This window comes from Mirounga leonina, unplaced genomic scaffold (assembly GCF_011800145.1).
Source record: "Mirounga leonina isolate KUSES-001 unplaced genomic scaffold, KU_Mleo_1.0 Mir_176, whole genome shotgun sequence".
Lineage (NCBI taxonomy): Eukaryota > Metazoa > Chordata > Mammalia > Carnivora > Phocidae > Mirounga > Mirounga leonina.
The window spans coordinates 32,356,685-32,373,328 of NW_023270454.1; the positions used below are offsets into that span (position 1 = coordinate 32,356,685).

The 16,644-nt window shown below is 39.4% G+C and overlaps 1 protein-coding gene across 2 annotated transcripts in view; it reads right to left on the minus strand.

The window, feature by feature from the left end:
- The window catches only part of MND1 (meiotic nuclear divisions 1), a 114,965-nt gene that overhangs the window by 20,879 nt on the left and 77,442 nt on the right, over nt 1–16,644 (minus strand). The window lies entirely within an intron of this gene.

Here is a 16,644-nt window from a genome sequence, read left to right on the forward strand (position 1 = left end):
AGGCATAGACTTTTGAAATTAAGGTTAGAGCTGAAAGGAGAAAGTTATTAATTTCTTTAATCCATTTTATCTAAAGACTGGAACCCCGCTCAACACTTAGCATAAAAGGGTCCAAAATTTGGATCCAAGTATGGTATTCCTGTATAAGGAATTCTAATCAAAAGGGCAGAGGCATGCCTCTTCCTATTTTTACCCCCATATATTCTACCCAGAAAACCATTATGGGGATGGAAGGCCAAGGAGAGGTAGGCGGGAAGCAACACTCAGAGGGACTGAAGACTAGCTGAGTGCTCAGTTTCATCTACTAATGGGAAAAAAAAAGTCTGGATTTGGTCTCTTGTCTGAGATTAAAAAGAACCCATTCCAGAAACTAAGAGGAACTTAACCAATCCTACCTTGAAATCTAGCTCCAGTCTCCTTTTGCAAACCAATAAATACTTTTAAAAAATCAGGATGCCTGGGTGGCTCAGTTGGTTAAGCATCTGCCTTCGGCTCAGGTCATGGTCCCAGGGTCCTGGGATTGAGCCCTGCGTCGGGCTCCTTGTTCAGCGGGGAGCCTGCCTCTCCCCCTGCTTGTGTCCTCTCTCCCTCCCTCTCTCTGATAAATAGATAAAATCTTTAAAAAAAATACTAAAAAAATCTTAGTCACAGCTGTGGCAGGTTTTGAAAAGTGATATGGATATGAACATTTTTTTTTTCTTTTAGGAAAAGGAGATCCTTTGTATCATGCCTCCCTCTTAAAAAGTGTAGGTCCATTCAGGTTTATAAAGGAAGGAAATTCTGACACATGCTACAACAAGAATGAATATTGTACTATATTGAATACGCCAGTCACAAAAGGACACTATTGATTCTACTTTCATGTGGCACCTCGAATAGCTGATTCATGGACACAGCCAAAGGGTGTGGTTCCCACAGGCTACCGGAGAAGGCATGGGAGTTATTGTTTAATACCTAATGTACGGGGTCTTGGTTTGGGAAGATGAAAAAAAAGTTCTGGAAATGGGTGGTGGTGAGGCTTGCATGACCATGCGAGTATACTCACTGCCACAGGCTAGGCTGTACCCTTCAAAATGGCTCACATGATAAAGGTGATGTTATGTATCTTTCACCACGATTTTAAACATTAAATTGTTTTTTTTTTTAAAGATTTTATTTATTTATTTGACAGAGAAATAGAAGAGCACAAGCAGAGGGGGTGGCAGAGGGCAGAGAGCAGGCTCTGCACTGAGCAGGGAACCCGATGCGGGACTCGATCCCAGGACCCTGAGATCATGACCTGAGCCGAAGGCAGACGCTTAACCATCCGAGCCACCCAGGTGCCCTTAAACATTAAATTGTTTTAATGACAGTTCTGTACGCTGGCTCTTTTCTAGATGTCTCAACATGGTGCAATCTACGTCTAGTTCCCAGAACATGGTGGGAGATTCATGAAGTTGGTTTAGCTCACAGTAAATATCTTTTGAATCACAACGGGGAACTCGACAGTGACGTCCGGAAGCGCACCTGCAGTTTGCAAGCTGCCTGCCACAGGTAGAGGTGCACGATTTATTTTTACAATTAGCCTGGAGCAAGCATTGAGTGAACACCTGATAAAATAACGTCTTGGAAGATATTGCTTTCCTCCTACTTTCCTACCCTTGTCCGTCCCTCATGAACACCACATAAAAAGTGACAGTTTGTAATCTTTTTTTCTTCTTTTTTAAGCGTTAGCATTAAAGTTGGATGGGAACTTCATTCTTCTTTGAATGCAAACAGGCCACATTGCACTCTGGGAACATCCCTCATTCCAGCCTAGGCAGTACCCTATTACTGAGCTGGTATTCTATCCAGCCACAGAAGCAGGGGCTAGGGGGCAAAGGGACATTTCCTGTCTACCTTTCCCCTAATATGGTTGCTTCTTTGCAGGGAGAGGAGTCAGGGAGCGCGCTGGGAAATAGAGCTCTCTGGTCCCCAGGTTCCTCTTTCTATTTCTATAGTTTTCACTTCCCGTCCCATCAGAAATCCCCAAGCAGTGGTGCTTTTTCCTCTCCCTCTCTCCCTTTCCTGTCATTTCCCTTTCATTTCTCCCCTGACAGCTCTTCTGGGCTTGTCCCTACCTCCCTGCTACTGTTACCCTCTCCGTCTTCACATCTTGAGTCCATTTCCCCCAAAGTACTGCCAGGCCATTCCTATACCACAAATGCGACACTCTGCTTTCAATAACACCGTTCATACTTGCAAGCCCGGCTGGCTCTTCCTGGTGCTTTTTCCAGCACAGACATTGGCTAAGGGAGTCAGGTCTACCTTCTGGGTGCTTCCATCTGCTAGCTCCCGCCAGACATCTGCACTGGGAGGGAAGATAACCCCCCTGTGCTTGTGGAATTATCTGCTGCTCTCTGGCTAGTCAAAGAGAAATTTCATAGGGAAAGCTTTACCTCCCACTGTTTCTCAGAGCCACACGTCCCATTTCACCTCAATGGTGTCTTCTGGGAAAATAGAAATGTCAGAGTTTTTAGTGGGTAAGCCACCTCTGAAACCTCAAGCGTCATCAGGCCCTTTGCTACCTGTCAGAAATTCTAAACCTATATAAATGTCTAAGTCCTGTGTCAGCTGACCCTGTTTAAATGATCTGACTTGGCACTGAGAATCCTTTCCATATCGTTCCTTTTTAGACTGCTTCACTCATTCATGTCCCTACTATTCTGGAATCAATACAATTGCCTGGACATGCTAAACTGAAGTGCATTTCTGCACTTTATACAAAAAAGAAGTTGGCCCTTTGTAATGATCCTATATCTCAGTCCACGAACTCCTTCTTGTAAGAAATACAGCTCAATGTACTTTACTTCCTGTATCAATTTGTTTCCCATTTTAAGGCCCCATCCTGCTGGATGAGAGATTGAACCTCAGCCCCTTTTGAGGCCCTCTCCCTGTTTCCCAAGATTATGCCACAGCCCTGGGGTCTTACATGGTATCAAGGGCTTGTGCCTCTGATCTTCTGTTCATAGATGTCACCTGCTGCAAAGAGGTCCACTCAGGTCCAAGGGCTCTTGGCAGCTTCAGGGCCATATTTGGGATGCAGGAATTCTTGCCCACCTACATACTTCAGGGCCATATCCCTCTGGAACTTGCCTTCTTCTTAGCGGTGCAGCTAAGAAGCAGTGCAAGGGTCCTTTGCATTCTTAGGACCCCCGACTTTCCCTCTCTTTCCTCTTCCACCCAGCCTGGAGGAATTTCTTTCTAATAGCAAGGAAATCTTCCCGTCGTGTTTTTGGCCAAGACATTTTGACTCTGTCCACTCATCGCCGCTCCCCCTTGCCTTTAGACCAACAGTCTACCTACAAGCAGGAATCCACAACCCTCTCTGGGGCTCAGGCCTTTGAACAAAAGCCAGGATTTCTGCTTTCCAGGGCTGCCACTGAAATGGCGAGCACCAGTCACCAGTCTGCAAAGATAAAGAAGACCCCAACTCTAACTTCAGGTCCCATTTTCAGCGGCAGTTTTTGAACACGATTTGTGATAGTTACAAATGAGTTTTAGATATTTGACTGATTAAAGAAAACCCGTCTCCCCAAAGTAGTTGTCAAGTCTTTGTACCTGTAGAGCATAAAGCTGCATGTCTCTAAAATTAGTTCAAGAGTTATGCAAATTCTCTCTTGGGGAGAAAATTAGCAAGACATTTCTAAGTTTATAGATAATATTTCCCCTTAGACTTTAGCATCACTAAACAGGCTCAAATCTGTGTCTTGCTTACTAATTTTTCTAACTAAGAGAGTGAAGTAAAAGTAATTACAAGCATCTAACAGGGCATTAAAAAAAAACGTTTTTGCTCAGTACGCATCTAGGAGAAACATCCTGCTTCTCTATGTTCCAAACTCCAAATCACTTAATTTCATTCCGAACTCAAGATCATTCAAGCAGACTTTTAATTATGGAACAGGACTGTGGGTCTGACAGCTTCTCACATTTCACTGAGTGACTGATTCAATTTCTATATAAGTTGCTACCCCAGGAGCATTTAAAAATGATTTTGTCTTAAAGACAGTAACGTACATTCCTATATGAACTTGGAGTTTATGTAACACTCTAAGTCCATTATCTTTCTGGATCCTCAGAATCGCTGTAAGTGGCTGTGCCATTGAAAGGAATTTTTTAACAGTAGCTGCAGCTGACATTTGCCTACAGAGAAGTACTGAGCCCAAGGGCTCTCTTAATGAGGGGATTCCCAGCCAGAGCTCCGGAGATGTGCAAAAGATGCCTGCCACCTACGTATGGAATAACCATAACTCTTTCAACTTTTTTATTTTTGTAGAAACCTGTGAATAGCATTACTTTCAGTGTACTGTATGCTGAGAAATAGACTCAAGTGGTTCAGAAAATGTACTAAGAAGAGGGTCATAAAATGGATCAGTGGGAAAAAGTTATAATTTATTTATTATGTATATGTATTTTAGGGGTGCCTGGGTGGCTCAATCTGTTAAGTGTTTGCCCTCAGCTCAGGTAATGATCCCGGGGTCCTGGGATGGAGCCCTGAGTGGGGCTCCCTGCTCAGCGGGGAGTCTGCTTCTCCCTCTCCCTCTGCCACCCCCCCTCCATGCTCTCTCTCTCAAATAAATAAAATGTTTTTAAAAAATTTATATGTATTTTAGATATGATTTTAATATACATATTACAAACAAAATTGCAAGTAATAAAAGTATTCCTGTAACTTTTATAACCCAGAAGATATTTAGTACCTGAGAGAGGAAGCAACAGAAAAGTTGGGTCTTAGAAGCCTTGGCTTTCTATTGGAATTTCCTACCCTTAGAGAAAGAGAAGATGAGAACAGAAAACGTGAGGGCTAGAGGTAATCCCTGTCACAAAAATAAACAACACACACACACACACACACAGCTAAAATGACCATAAGAGTTCTTCCTTTTTTTCCCTCCAAAACTTAAATGTCAGAGTTTTTCACTTGGCTACATTTAAAGGGTAAATTGACGCTCTCATTTAAGTGTCACTCAAACCAGAAACTGGGAGGTGCCTTTAACATTGTCTTCTTCCTCACCCCGACCCCCTCCTCCGTGCCATCCAACCAAACATCAAGTCTTCTCTATTCAACCTGTAAAATATGTTTAAAATCTGTCCATGTCTTGCCTTCCTTGCCTTCACCCAAGCTCCCACCCACTTCTTACCTGGATTATCACAGTAAACATACCCGTCTCCCCTCTCCCAGTCTTGCTGTCCCTCCACACACCACGCCAGATTCTCCCAAATGGGTCCTGCATCTACAGAGTGCACAGGATGGGCTGATGGGCTCTGGGAAGAAAATCTTAGAACTTCTATTTATCTCATCCTTTAAAATGACTGTCTTTCTGTATTTTGTAATAGACATACTATTATGTAATAATAACCATCACCTCACAGAATCTCTGGCCTTTCTTGTATTCATCTGCCCTGCTCCAGAATACCTTATCTTTAAGACTCGCCCCCGGTTAATCATCTGTTTTTCTATGAGGACTTTCGAGATGTCCCCGGACATAGCAAAGAGTACATGAAAGTTGCTTCTGTACATATACATGAAGATGCAAGAAAGTAGAAAAGGCAAGAAAAGACACACCTGATGTTCCTTGGGGTAATTAGACAAAATGGAAATGTAAGAGAGTTAGAAAAATGCTTTCTTGGGACTTAGGACAGGAGGAATTTAAAACAGGGCAGGAAATTGGGTTTTTGTTAGAATAGCAACCTCATATAGATCAGTTATATTCATGCCTCTTCTTCCCTGAACAACTTTATCCCAAAGTCAGTTTAGTTGCTCCATACAGTATCTACCAGGTTCTACACACAGGAGATTGTTAATCTTAGTCCCTGGGCTGTTTAACTTTTAAGCTTGGATCCTAATAAGGGTTCGACTTGCTCACTTGAGTCCCATGAACTGCTGTGGAACAGTTACCATACATGGGCAGAGAAGCCTCCCCGGAGAGAAAGGGGAGGGAGGCCTTGCTTCAGAACAGAGCTTATATAACCACAAGGGGAGCGCTGCAAAAGGAAAGGCTCTCTCTGCCTTCCTTAAAAATATTAAATTCTAAGAATGTCTAAGAGATACCTAACAAGCACATTTGAGTTCCTGGAGTTAGTAACTTAAATATAATGAAGACCCAGAATATCAATTCAATCTGATGGGTTTATGTGGCTGCTATTTAAAATAATGTTAGATACTTGGTGTTCTCGAGAAACAGTCATAGAAACACATGTGCTGTGTGTTTCAGTAACAGCAGAATAAATGTCATTTCCTTTTTCATTGACAAGGAGTTATGAATGTTGACCTACAGACAGTCCCCAAACAAGTTGCATTCCAATAGCTCATTTCTAAGTCAGTTGTCAGGCACGTGGAACATAGTTTCCCATAGAAACAATTTTAGATGGGGTGGTTTAGATTTCCAGATATGGCCAAAGAAGCCCATTTGCCCGTAAGTAATTTTACTGAAGACCCTAACCACCATGTGTAACAATGCTTTTTTATAAGAAAATGTTTCCTGTTTTCCTACTTGGGATTTCCCGTAACTCACCTTCCCTTGTCCTGGAAGGAGGGGAGAATGCCCTGACTGTAGAGGCTGGTTGAGAGTTTGTGGTGGTGTGAAATGGGGGAGGGAAAACAGGCTTTGCCAGCAGCAACAGCAAGGACTCCAAGGAGAGAGTGAGGTCTGGTGGGGCCCAGGCACTGGAAAATGGTGTACCTGTGACAGTGACCTCTGTCATTATATTTGCATTGAGGGGTGTTTTATTGTCTCTTAGCAAGAACTTCCTACATACTCAGAATGACATAACTACCTTCTATTTAGCACAGTGTTAATTTCTGTGTCTACATTATTTCACATAATTCTCCAGACTCAACATCTGGGAGGCCAGTTGTTTTAACTGCATTTAAGAAAGAGGGCACGGGGGCGCCTGGGTGGCTCAGTTGGTTAAGCGACTGCCTTCGGCTCAGGTCATGATCCTGGAGTCCCGGGATCGAGTCCCTCATCGAGTCCCGCATAGGGCTCTCTGCTCGGCAGGGAGTCTGCTTCTCCCTCTGGCCCTCCTCCCTCTCATGCTCTCTGTCTCAAATAAATTAAAAAAAAAAAAAAAAAGAAAGAAAGAGGGCACGAAGGCTTAGGGACATTAAATAACTTCCTAAATTCATCCAGTTGAAGCCAGCACTTGAACCCAAGCTTGTCTAACTCCAAATCCACTATTCCATTATCCAAGGATTTAGGGAACACTTCCAACAGCTTATTGTTTAGTGTTCCATTTAACAGTTTAATTAAAGCAGTAACTGCCCCCCCAAGGAATGGACTGAATTAATGGGTTCAAAAAATATGAACTGTTTTCTATGTGGATGATGTAAGGAGGTGTGTGCTGGAAACCTAATGGATACAGCTAGACATCCAAACATGAACATTTAGTTAACTTCACAGAGCAATAGAAGACCAGTGCCCCAAGAACTGACATACCTTAACTCGTTACATGGAGCCTTATGAGAGGTGGCCGGGAGCTGGCAGTCTCAGAAGGCTCATGAAGGATGCTGGACTTGGGCTGGACCTTGGAGAAATGGGTTTAGATAGAGGGCATACCTGATGAGGGGCTCAACTGAGCAAAGTTTGCATACTAATGATTGAGACAGAACTAGCTAGATTTGCTTTCTGTTACTAAGTGAAATATAAGACTGGAAAAGTCGAGGCCAGACAGTGTGGAGACTTTTAGGATTTCTCTGTTATAATTTAACTTTTTGAACAAGTAATATATGGTTCAAATTTATAAAAAGGAACAGAGAAAAATCTCTACCTCTCACAGAATTAACCACAAGTTTCCTGTGAATTCTTTCAGATATTTTTGTGCATATACAAGCAAATATATATATATATGACTATGTTAAAAGGTAGCATATGACCTATAAATTTTGAGAAGCAATTACGTGTATTTACATAAATATATTCTTATTATTTAAAATGATTATGTTTACTTATTAAAATATAATGCTATTTCCCGGTGTGGATTTATCAAACAAATATCAATAATTGGGATCCAGAATAGGGACAGTGATATCTAGAGGTGGACTCAGAGTCAACTTTGTACCTATGGATCTAAATCCAGTAAGTGTGGGTTTAGGTTGGTGAGGTGGATGCTCCTTTTCAGTGTTACCTTAACACCATGTACGCTCCTCTCCTTGGCTTTCTTCATAGCTTTATAATTGCCTGTTTATGTGTTTACCTCACTCAATTAGAATTCTCTGAGGCAAACAGACTATAGAACTCATTTATCTTTATACCATCATCTAATATAATGCCCGGCAAATAAGAGTTCTTAAAATAAATATTCAAATGATTTAATGGGTGGAGAAAAGGTATGTTGAACGAATGTGAATAATATGTTCAAGAAATGCCTTGAACAACTTAAGCTAAATCCTAGGGCATCAGAATATAAGGAGAAGGAATGGTATTTGATTCTCTCCAGTAATACAGTTTGATGAAACCCTGGAGATGAGTCCGGAAAGATCAGGCCATGGGTAAAAAGAGGGAAGAGATTCGGGGAGGAGGTGAAGAGGAAAAATGAAGCAAAGTCTCTGAACCACCAGGAAGAGGCTAGATCATGGGCAACAGCAGAGAGGATGGTCTACACAGGAAGTTCGGGTGTGAAAATAACAGGACATAAGATAGTCCGAGAGCTGAAAGTATGCCTGAAGGGCTCAAATTTAAAAGTTTTTTTTTTTAAAAGATTTTATTTATTTATTTGACAGAGAGAGACACACAGAGAGAGAGGGAACACAAGCAGGGGGAGTGGGAGAGGGAGAAGCAGGCTTCCCGCGGAGCAGGGAGCCCGATGCGGGGCTCAATCCCAGGACCCCAGGACCATGACCTGAGCCAAAGGCAGATGCTTAATGACTGAGCCACCCAGGTGCCCTGGCTTTTGCTTTTTTTTTAACAAAGAAAACGAAGGAAAGTGAGGTCGAGCGGAGAAGTTGGGGTGGCAAATGTCTGAAACAGTTGTAGGGGCTGAGAGGAAGAGCTGACTGAAAGTAAGAGCTACCTTCCAGAATAAAGGCCAATTATAACTTCAAGTCAAAGCATTGATAAGCAATGCTCAGCATCTGTTTGGGGCAGGAGATGATGAAGTTGCAAGTCTTTTGTGTTGAATTCTGTGTGAGGTGCTCTGGGCCTATAGAAATGAAAAATCAACACGCTCTCCAGGAGCTTTTGTCTAGTACAGAGAGGGTCGTCCAACCCTTCCAAATATATTTGGTTCCAACTTTACTGCCTTCCTTTTAAAATGATCTTATTACAACACTGCAATATAACGTGGCTGTCACTGCTTCTATTCTGTTCATACGTGAGAAAAGTTAAGCAACCTCTTAGACACTTTCAGTTATGGTTATGCAAAATAATTTTGATATCCTGGTACTTTATTCCCTGAAGCTGTGTGTGCTATTGCCAAATGCTGACACTGTTCCAAAAAAGAAGTTATCTTTCTGGATCCACTAAGGGAATTGTTAGAAAGTACATTTTTACCTGTTAAACACAAACAAATAAGCAAACCAACAAACAGGCCATTTCAATCCCATAACAAACTGATTTTATTAGGGGACTTAAAGGCAAAATATTTGTTCCAGTTGACCTAAGAATCAAACCAAATCGGTTCGGATGGAAATTGCTAAGCAAGTTAAACTCAGTCAGGTGTGGCTCCCCAGAGCTCACATAACACAGGAAACCCATGTAAGCAAGAAGCACATTTACTTAAACATGGTAACAACCACAACTGGACAGAAAAAAATTACACATCTGTTCAATTTAAATGTGTAAAAAGTTCCCATAGTGACTTTTCAAAATGTTATGAGAAACACGATGCCTTCCAAGTTCAGACTTGCAAAATAACTCACCCTTTCTGCAGCAAATCCAGTCTCCAAATTGGTAAGTTATATTTTAGAGATGTTGTTTAGAAAACATTTAGGCTTTACCTTCTGAAAGCCAATCTTTAACCTAAAGACATGTGAACAATAATTACAAATTTTCTTTTTATTAATAGGTTCCAGCTAAAAGGTGGTATTTTTTACAAATCTGTTTTTCATAATAGATTCCAGCTCATTTTATACAGATCCATTTAATAAAAAATTACGTAGAGTTCCTTTCTAAAAACCCATGGAAAAAGCAGTTTAAAAAGTCCTCAAAGCCATTACCCTTCCTCTTCTTTTCTATAAAATTCAGCTCTGTCTTATATTTTTCATTCTTTTTAGAGGATCAGTTCCTCATGAATAGGGACTTTTTTCTTTTCTTTCTTTTTTAATTTTATCTGTTTATTTATTTATTTTTTGGTCAAGGAATTCATCCTCAAAACTCCCACAAATGTGCAAATAGATATTCTTGGAAATGTTTTTTGAAAATATTGTTGGAAATAGCATGAAAATGAAAACAGACCAAATGTCTGTCAATTTCAGTATATCTTAATAAATACTACACGGCAAGTAAAACAAACTTTTTGAAAACAAACTTCACAACATTTTAAATGAAAAACAAAATACTGCTGATCCCTATGTACAGAATGATCTAATTTTTGTTTTTGCTCGTTTAAAATTATAATTGACTAGGGGCACCTGGGTGGTTCAGTTGGTTGAGCGTCTGACTCTTGGTTTTGGCTCAGGTCATGATCTCATGGGTTGTGGGATGGAGTCCTGCGTCAGGCTCCACACAGAATCTCCTTGAAAATCTCTCTCTGCCCCTCTACCCACTCACGTGCACACTCTCTCTAAAATAAATAAATAAATCTTTTAAAAAAATTATAATTAACTATCTTTCAAGACCAGAGTCCCAATATTACAAACACAAATTGTTTCAGAGCAAACAGAATGAAAGAAAACATCCACATCTTTTTAAAGAAGTAAACATTGATATCCAAATCTGTAAAGATAGCACATAAAGAAAAAATTATAGATCAGTATCACATAAATACTAATACAAAAATTCTAAATAAAATGTTAGCAAATAGATTTTAACATCACATTAAGAAAATAATTCGGGGCGCCTGGGTGGCTTGGTCGTTAAGCGTCTGCCTTCGGCTCAGGTCATGATCCCAGGGTCCTGGGATCGAGCCCCGCATCGGGCTCCCTGTTCCGCAGGAAGCCTGCTTCTCTCTCTCCCACTCCCCCTGCTTGTGTTCCCTTTCTCACTGTGTCTTTCTCTGTCAAATAAATAAATAAAATCTTAAAAAAAAAGAAAAGAAGGGGCGCCTGGGTGGCTCAGTCGTTCAGCGTCTGCCTTCGGCATGGTCCCAGGGTCATGGGATCCAGCCCCGCATCGGGCTTCTTGCTCCGCAGGAAGCCTGCTTCTCCCTCTCCCACTCCCCCTGCTTGTGTTCTCTCTCTGTCAAATAAATAAAATCTTTAAAAAAAAAAAGAAAAGAAAAGAAAAGAAAAGAATTCACCATAACCAAGTAGGTTTTATGCCAGGATGGTTGAGCATTAAAAAATGTATTAATATCGGGGTGCCTGGGTGGCTCAGTTGGTTAAGCGACTGCCTTCGGCTCAGGTCATGATCCTGGAGTCCCTGGATCGAGTCCCGCATCGGGCTCCCTGCTCGGCGGGGAGTCTGCTTCTCCCTCTGACCCTCCTCCCTCTCATGCTGTCTCTCATTCTCTCTCTCGCAAATAAATAAATAAAACCTTTGGGAAAAAAATGTATTAATATCATTTGCCTTATCAATGATCTTAAAGAGAAACATCATATACTTATCTCCATAGATGGGGAAAAAGCCTTTGACAAATTCAACAACCTTTCCTTATACAAGTATTTGAGAAAATAGGACTAGACGAATACTTAACATTATAAATTATATACTATAAAAATTATAAAAAGCCAGCATTTTAATTAATGCAGAAATACAACTGGCATTCTTACTAAGGTCAGAAACAACAAAAAAAAGATGTCCTCTGTCTCCACCACAGTTTTATGAATGGTATTAGCCATTGTAATTAGATAAAAGAAGTACAAGCATAAGAATTAGAAAAGAAGAATCAAAACTATGTCTATTTGAAGATGATAATGATAGGATACCTGGTAAACTTCAGAGAATTAATTATAAACAAATTCAAAAAAAGAAGCAAGATAGCAGGATGTAAAATTACAGCTGACCCTTGACAACACAGGTTTGAACTGCGCAGGTCCCCTTATATGTGGATGTTTTTCAACAAATACAGTACAGTACTGTAAATGTGTTTTCACTTCTTTATGATATTCTTAGTGACATTTCCTTTTCTCCAGCTTACTTTATTGTAAGGATGCCATATATAATACGTATGGCATATAAAATGTGTTAATCAACTGTTGGTGTTATCGGTAAGTTTTCTAGGCAAGAGGAGGCTATTAGTAGTTAAGTTTTTGTGGAGTCCAAAATTATATGTGGATTTTTGACTGTGTGGGGGTTGGCATCCCTAACTCCTGTGTTGTTTAAGGACCAACTGTGATATGCAAAACCAATAGCCTTTGGATACATAATAACCAGTTAGAACATAAGATGGAAGAGAAGACTCCATTTACAATGACAACAAAGAGGATAAAATACTTAAGAGCATACTTAAGAACTTCAACAAAGAGAAAGGAAATATTTTTGAAAACTACTAAGAGCTGAAGAATACAATAACTGAAATGAAAAATATACTAGAGGGAATCAACAGCAGATTAGAGGATGCAGAATAGATCAGTGATCTGGAAGACAGGGTATTAGAAAGCAGTCAAGCTAAAGAGCAAAAAGAAAAAAGAATAATAAAAAATGAGAATACGTTAAGGGAATTCTGCAACATGATCAAGCATAATAACATTTGCATGATAGGGAAAAGGAGAAGAGAGAGAGGAGGGGGCAGAAAATGTAGTTGAAGAAATAATAGCTGAAAACTCCCCTAATCTGGGGAAGGCAACAGACATCTAGGTCTAGGAAGCACAGAGAGCACCTAACAAGTTGAATTCAAGGACACAAGACATGTAATAATTAAAATGGCAAAAAGTAATGATAAAGAGAGTATCCTAAAAGCAGCAAGAAAAAAGAAAACAGTTACATACAAAGGAAATCCCATAAGGCTATCAACTGATTTTTCAGCAAAAATTTCAGGCCAGAAGGGAGTGGCATGATATATTCAAACTGCCAAAAGGAAAAAAATCTACAACCAAGTATATTCTACCTAGCAAGGTTATCATACAGAATTGAAAGAGAGATAGTCTTACAGACAAACAAAAGTTAAAGGAGTTCATCGCCACTAAATGAGCCTTATAAGAAACTAAATTAAAGGGGGGACGCCCTGGTGGCTCAGTCAGTTAAGTGTCCAACTCTTGATTTAAGCTCAGGTCATGTGCTCAGGGTCATGGGATCAAGCTCCAAGCTGAGTTCAGTGCTCAATAGGGAGTCTGCTTGAGATCCTTTCCCTTTGCCCCCCACCCCTGCTTTCTTGCGTGCTCTCTCTCAAAATAAATAAATAAATCTTTTAAAAAAATGTTAAAGGGAATTTTTTTTTTTAAAGATTTTGTTTATTTATTTGAGAGAGAGAATAAGATAGAGAGAGAGAGCATGAGAAGGGGGAGGGTCAGAGGGAGAAGCAGACTCCCTGCTGAGCAGGGAGCCCGATGCGGGACTCGATCCCGGGACTCCAGGATCATGACCTGAGCCGAAGGCAGTCGCTTAACCAACTGAGCCACCCAGGCACCCTAAAGGGAATTCTTTAAGTGAAAAGACCATAACTAGAAGAAAATTATGAAAAGAAAAAATTTTATAGTTAAAAGCAAATATACAGTAAAAGTACTAGATTAATTACTTCTAAAGCCAGTATGGAGGTTAAAGTACAAAAGTAGAAAAATAAATTATATCTACAAAAATTAGTCAAGGGATACACAAAATAAAAATATGTGAACTATGACATCATATACATAAAACACATAGGCGGGAGTAAAAATTTAGTGCTTTTAGAATGTATCTGAACTTAAGTGACCATCAACTTAATATAGACTACTATACATATAGGATGTTATCTATGAACCTAATGGTAATTACAAATCAAAAACCTGTAATACATACTCACAAAATAAAGAGAGAGGAAACTAAGCATTACATTGAAGAAAGCCATCACACCACAAGGGAAAGAGCAAGAGAAGAAAGGACAGAGAAAAACTACAACAACCAGAAAACAATGACGAAAATGGCAGAGTACACACCTATTATTTAAATATGAATGGACTAAATGTTCTAATCAAAAGACACAGGGTGACTAAATGGATAAAAAAACAAGACCCTCATATATGCTTCCTACAAGAGACTCATTTCAGATCTAAATATACATACAGACTGAAAGTGAAAGAATGGAAAAAGATATTCCCTGCAAAGGAAGGCAAAAACAAAACAAAACAAAACAACCCAAAAACAAAGAGCGAGGGTAGAAGTACTTTTATCAGACAAAACAGACTTTAAATATTAACAGACATAAAGGAAGAAATTGACAGCATTACAATAATAGTAGGTGACTTTAACATCCAACTTATATCAATGGATAGATTATCCAGATAGAAAATCAACAAGGAAACAATGGCTTTGAATGACAGGTAAGACCACATGAACCTAACAAATATATACAGAACATTCCACCCTAAAACAGCAGAATACACACTTTCTTCCAAATGCACAGGAAACATTCTCCAGGAGAGATCACATCTTAGGCCATAAAACAAGTCTCAATAAATTTAAGAAGACTGAAATTATATCAAGCATCTTTTCTGACCACAACTGTATGGAACTAAAAATCAATTACAAGAAAAAAACTAGAAAAAAACCACAAACACGTGGAGGCTAAACAACACTACAGACAAGATAACCAATGGGTCAACAAAGAAATCAAAGAGACAAAAAATACATGGAGACGAATGCAAACAAAAACACAACAATACAAAATCTTTGAAACACAACTAAAGCAGTTCTAAAAGGGAAGTTTATAGTGCTACAGACCTCCCTCAAGAAATAGGAAATATCTGGAGAAATCTAACCTTACACCTAAAGGAACTAGAAAAAGAACAAAGTCCAAAATTAGTAGAATAAAGGAAATAATAAAGATTGGAGCAGAAATACATGAAACTTAAACTAAAAAAAAGAATCAATGAAACTAAGAGCTGGTTCTTTAAAAACATAAACAAAATGGATAAGCCTTTAGCCAGACTCATCAAGAAAAAAAGAGAAAGGACTCAAACATAACCAGAAATGAAGGTGGAGATATAACAACTGACACCAAGAATTATAAGATAATATTATGAAAAATTATATGCCAATAAATTGGACAACCTAGAAGAAATGGATAAATTCCTAGAAACGTACAATCGTCCAGAAATGAATCAAGAAGAAATAGAAAATTTGAACAGACCAATTACTCGTAAAGAAAGTGAACCGGTAATCAAAAACTCCCAACAAACAAAAGTCCCGGACCAGATGGCTTCACAGGTGAGTTCTACCAAACATTTAAATAAGAGTTAATACCTACTCTTCTCAAACTATTCCAGAAAATAGAAGAGGAAGCAACCCTTCCAAATTCATTCTACAAGGCCAGAATTACCTTGATAGCAAAACCAAAGGCAATACAAAACCAAAACCAAACCAAACCAAATCAAACCAAAACTGCAGGACAATATTCCTGATGAACACATGCAAAAATCCTGAACAAAATATCAGCAATTAGCTAATTAGCAAACCAAATTAAAACTATCAATCACCAAGATCAGGTGGAATTTACTCCTGGGATGCAAGGGTGGTTCAACATTCGCAAATCAATCAATGTGATACCTCACATTAACAAGAGAAAGGATAAAAACCATATGACCATCTCAACAGATGCAGAAAAAGCATTTGACAAAATAAAACATCCATTCATGATAAAAACTCCCAACAAAGTGGTTTTAGAAGGAACATATCTTGCTGGGCACCTGGGTGGCTCAGTCCTTAAGCATCTGCCTTCAGCTCAGGTCATGATCCCGGGGTCCTGGGACCTTCCCGCATCAGGCTCCCATGCTCAGGGGGAAGCCCGCTTCTCCCTCTCCCATTCCCCCTGCTTGTATTCCCTCTCTCGCTGTCTGTCATATAAATAAATAAAATCTTAAAAAAAAGGAACATATCTCAATAGAATAAAGGCCATGTAGGAAAAACCCACAGCTAACATCACACTCAATGGTGAAAAAAACAAAAGCTTTTCCTCTAAAATCAGGAATAAGACGAGGATGTTCACTGTCACCAATTTTTTCAACACAGTTCTAGAAGTCCTAGCTGCAAGAGAAATAAATAAAAGGCATCCAAAGATGAAGCACAACTGCCACTATTTGCAGATGACATGACACTATATATAGAAAACACCAAAAAACTTTTAGAATAAATGAATTCAGTAAAATTGCAAGATACAAAATACACAGAAATCTGTTGCATTTCTATGAACTAATAATGAAGTAGCAGAAAAAGAAATTAAGAAAACAATCCCATTTACAATTATACCAAAAAGAACAGAATATCTAGGAATAAATTTAACCAAGGAGGTGAAAGACGTATACTCTGAAAACTATAAAACACTGATGAAAGAAGTTGAAGGTGATACAAACAAATGGAAAAATATACTGTGCTCATAGATTGGGAGAACTAATAT